Below are 4,985 nucleotides of genomic sequence, written 5' to 3'. Positions count from 1 at the left end.
AATTGGAAATTAGTTTACAGGATTAGGATACAGGATTAGGCTGGACCCACAAATTAAATTTTACAGGTGGACCAGCCTGAGGCTTCAGGCTTAGACCCACAAATAAGTCTAACCCATCATGGGGGTATTATAGGTGTATATGATAATGTCAAATTGTAGTGGAGGAGAGAGGTGAGATGGATGACTCCCTCTCGGTGGTGGTGGTGTGGAGCCAGGCCAGCTGTGACGCCACCACTTGTCAACACCAAAACCTTCTCCAACACTGCTACCAGCTGCACCCCACCACGACTCAGGTCTGCCACGACACAGAGAGGGGAGGGGAGGATAGAGAGAGGGGAGGGGAGGATAGAGAGAGAGAAGGGGAGGATAGAGAGAGAGAAGGGGTGGATAGAGAGAGAGAAGGAGAGGGAGAGAGAGATAGGGAGGGAGGAAAGGCCTCCCCCAGTATTGACTCAAGGGGTGCCACTATTACAACCTATCCCCCTCATAGAGGCTTTTGCTAGCCTCTCACCACGGATAGAGGGGCAAGGATAGAGACCAGGAGAGCAAGGATAGAGAGGCCAGGAGAACAAGGATAGAGAGGCCAGGAGGGCAAGGATAGAGAGGCCAGGAGGGCAAGGATAGAGAGGCCAGGAGAGCAAGGATAGAGAGGCCAGGAGGGCAAGGATAGAGAGGCCAGGAGGGCAAGGATAGAGAGGCCAGGAGGGCAAGGATAGAGAGGCCAGGAGGGCAAGGATAGAGAGGCCAGGAGAGCAAGGATAGAGAGACCAGGAGAGCAAGGATAGAGACACCAGGAGAGCAAGGATAGAGACACCAGGAGAGCAAGGATAGAGAGACCAGGAGAGCAAGGATAGAGAGACCAGGAGAGCAAGGATAGAGAGACCAGGAGGGCAAGGATAGAGAGACCAGGAGGGCAAGGATAGAGAGACCAGGAGGCCAAGGTCTGAACCTGACCATGTTCACAGCTGAACATAGTGTTATCTGCATGATAAAATATAACTTATCCCTGGATACTGTTCAAAATGAACCGTGAGTTGATGATAATCGTAGCGGATCATTGTTCTATGCCGTCGTAGTGATCCTGTGATTCCTAATCACTCACTCATCATGGATACCTGGATTGTACCTGGATGGGGTTCTGGGAGTTCTTCTACTCCCCAAGCCCGGCCCGAGGCCTGGTTGATGGGGTTCTGGGAGTTCTTCTACTCCCCAAGCCCGGCCCGAGGCCTGGTTGATGGGGTTCTGGGAGTTCTTCCACTCCCCAAGCCCGGCCCGAGGCCTGGTTGATGGGGTTCTGGGAGTTCTTCTACTCCCCAAGCCCGGCCCGAGGCCTGGTTGATGGGGTTCTGGGAGTTCTTCTACTCCCCAAGCCCGGCCTGGGGCCAGCTCGACTTGTGATAACTTGGTCCAACAGGCTGTTGCTTTGAGCGGCCCGCAGGCCCACATATCCACCACAATCCAGTCAGTTACCAGCTGTAAGGGCGTGTATCATCAACAGTTGCCCTCTACAATCCTCTATTGCACTCTACACCACAAAACTGCATTAGCCGTGACCAAATTGCTTTCATCAATAAGGTATTAGCACGCTGCCGGCAGGAGACACGCCCCTTCTGGTTGATACCTGGTTGATACCTGGTTGATACCTGCTTGATGGGGTTCTGGGAGTTCTTCTACTCCCCAAGCCCGGCCCGAGGCCAGGCTTGACTTGTGAGAGTTTGGTCCACCAGGCTGTTGCTTAGAGCGGCCCGCAGGCCCACATATACCTGGTTGATGGGGTTCTGGGAGTTCTTCTACTGCCCAAGCCCGGCCCGAGGCCAGGCTTGACTTGTGAGAGTTTGGTCCACCAGGCTGTTGCTTAGAGCGGCCCGCAGGCCCACATATACCTGGTTGATGGGGTTCTGGGAGTTCTTCTACTGCCCAAGCCCGGCCCGAGGCCAGGCTTGACTTGTGAGTCTGGTCCACCAGGCTGTTGCTTGGAGCGGCCCGCAGGCCAACATACCCACCACAGCCCGGTTGGTCCGGCACTCCTTGGAGGAATAAATCTAGTTTCCTCTTGAAAATGTACTCTACTTTCCTCTACTCTCAAACACAATAGTACAAATGCGAACAAGTCTGAATGGTTCCCAGGACTATATGCCACAATAGAAATACTCACCAACGTCACGCCAACCATCTTGAGGTTATCTTGAGATGATTTCGGGGCTTTAGTGTCCCCGCGGCCCGGTCCTCGACCAGGCCTTCACCCCCAGGAAGCAGCCCGTGACAGCTGACTAACACCCAGGTACCTATTTTACTGCTAGGTAACAGGGGCATAGGGTGAAAGAAACTCTGCCCATTGTTTCTCGCCGGCGCCCGGGATCGAACCCGGAACCACAGGATCACAAGTCCAGCGTGCTGTCCGCTCGGCCGACCGGCTCCCTACCGTAAACGCAATACAAAATGTCCGATTCGCACTCTGACAATACCTAACATTACTCGCAACCGACGAAATACCCACTTACAAAACACCCTAAACTTTATACACAGAAGGTTCGGTTTCGACCCATTTACCCTGTCGTAGCTCAGTCGATTAAGGCAGTGTCTGGGATGCTCCCGGACGCAGGTTCGAATCCTCGTCACGGCCCTTGTGGATTTGTTCACCCTAGACTTTAGCCCACTGACAGAATAGGTCTACCCAGGACACCCAGCTAATGCCCACCTGGCTTCACTTGACATTCCATGTTCAACCTTCAGGCAGATAAGAATGTTCTTCACAACGTTCTATAACAACAGAAGTTCAATAGACTTATGATAACGACTGCCAGAGGTGTGGCTCATTCGATACGGGAGAATTCAATTAACGTAAGTAAAAATGTGGAGGAGAGATGGGGGAACGGGTAGGCCTATTGTATGGGCGGCTACTACCACCGCGCGGTGAGGGTAACAGCTGTGTTTACCTCGTGTGAGAGTAACAGCTGTGTTTACCTCGTGTGAGAGTAACAGCTGTGTTTACCTCGTGTGAGAGTAACAGCTGTGTTTACCTCGTGTGAGAGTAACAGCTGTGTTTACCTCGTGTGAGAGTAACAGCTGTGTTTACCTCGTGTGAGAGTAACAGCTGTGTTTACCTCGTGTGAGAGTAACAGCTGTGTTTACCTCGTGTGAGAGTAAGCTGTGTTTACCTCGTGTGAGAGTAACAGCTGTGTTTACCTCGTGTGAGAGTAACAGCTGTGTTTACCTCGTGTGAGAGTAACAGCTGTGTTTACCTCGTGTGAGAGTAACAGCTGTGTTTACCTCGTGTGAGAGTAACAGCTGTGTTTACCTCGTGTGAGAGTAACAGCTGTGTTTACCTCGTGTGAGAGTAACAGCTGTGTTTACCACGTGTGAGAGTAACAGCTGTGTTTACCTCGTGTGAGAGTAACAGCTGTGTTTACCTCGTGTGAGAGTAACAGCTGTGTTTACCTCGTGTGAGAGTAACAGCTGTGTTTACCTCGTGTGAGAGTAACAGCTGTGTTTACCTCGTGTGAGAGTAACAGCTGTGTTTACCTCGTGTGAGAGTAACAGCTGTGTTTACCACGTGTGAGAGTAACAGCTGTGTTTACCTCGTGTGAGAGTAACAGCTGTGTTTACCTCGTGTGAGAGTAACAGCTGTGTTTACCTCGTGTGAGAGTAACAGCTGTGTTTACCTCGTGTGAGAGTAACAGCTGTGTTTACCTCGTGTGAGAGTAACAGCTGTGTTTACCACGTGTGAGAGTAACAGCTGTGTTTACCTCGTGTGAGAGTAACAGCTGTGTTTACCTCGTGTGAGAGTAACAGCTGTGTTTACCTCGTGTGAGAGTAACAGCTGTGTTTACCTCGTGTGAGAGTAACAGCTGTGTTTACCTCGTGTGAGAGTAACAGCTGTTTATGCCATACAAACCATGATCCCTGTTCGACCCTCTTCACTCGCTCGTCGCCAATACAACTCACCTGCAAAGATGAAACATTATCAATAAATTACAAAAAATGCAATTAAAAATGCAACACATACAAAGGAAATAAAAAGCACATAATGGAAATAGCAACCTGGAGGCTGGACTGATCAACCAGGCTGTTGGATGTGGCTGCTCGCAGCCTGACGTATGAGTCACAGCCTGGTTGATCAGGTATGTTTTGGAGGTGTTTGGCAAGTTCTCTCTTGAACACTGTGAGGGGTCGGCCAGTTATGTGTAGTGGAAGCGTGTTGAACAGTCTCGGGCCTCTGATGTTGATAGTTCTCTCTTGAACACTGTGAGGGGTCGGCCAGTTATGTGTAATGGAAGCGTGTTGAACAGTCTCGGGCCTCTGATGTTGATAGTTCTCTCTTGAACACTGTGAGGGGTCGGCCAGTTATGTGTAGTGGAAGCGTGTTGAACAGTCTCGGGCCTCTGATGTTGATAGTTCTCTCTTGAACACTGTGAGAGGTCGGCCAGTTATGTGTAGTGGAAGCGTGTTGAACAGTCTCGGGCCTCTGATGTTGATAGTTCTCTCTTGAACACTGTGAGGGGTCGGCCAGTTACGTGTAGTGGAAGCGTGTTGAACAGTCTCGGGCCTCTGATGTTGATAGTTCTCTCTTGAACACTGTGAGGGGTAGGCCAGTTATGTCCCTTATGTGTAGTTCCACTACACATAAGGTAACGGGGGGGGGGCGGCGTTACCCCACAGTTAAAGAAGAGGGAGAAGAGGGGAGATAGGGAGCTCCCTATCACCAGAGGGGTGATAGCGTGTTGAACAGTCTCGGGCCTCTGATGTTGATAGTTCTATCTTGAACACTGTGAGGGGTCAACCAGTTATGTCCCTTATGTGTAGTGGAAGCGTGTTGAACAGTCTCGGGCCTCTGATGTTGATAGTTCTCTCTTGAACACTGTGAGGGGTCAGCCAGTTATGTCCCTTATGTGTAGTGGAAGTGTGTTGAACAGTCTCGGGCCTCTGATGTTGATAGTTCTCTCTTGAACACTGTGAGGAGTCGGCCAGTTATGTGTAGTGGAAGC

Source organism: Procambarus clarkii, chromosome 61, assembly GCF_040958095.1.
Source record: "Procambarus clarkii isolate CNS0578487 chromosome 61, FALCON_Pclarkii_2.0, whole genome shotgun sequence".
In the NCBI taxonomy this organism is placed as follows: Eukaryota; Metazoa; Arthropoda; class Malacostraca; order Decapoda; family Cambaridae; genus Procambarus; species Procambarus clarkii.
Note: the sequence above shows the minus strand (reverse complement) of the source record.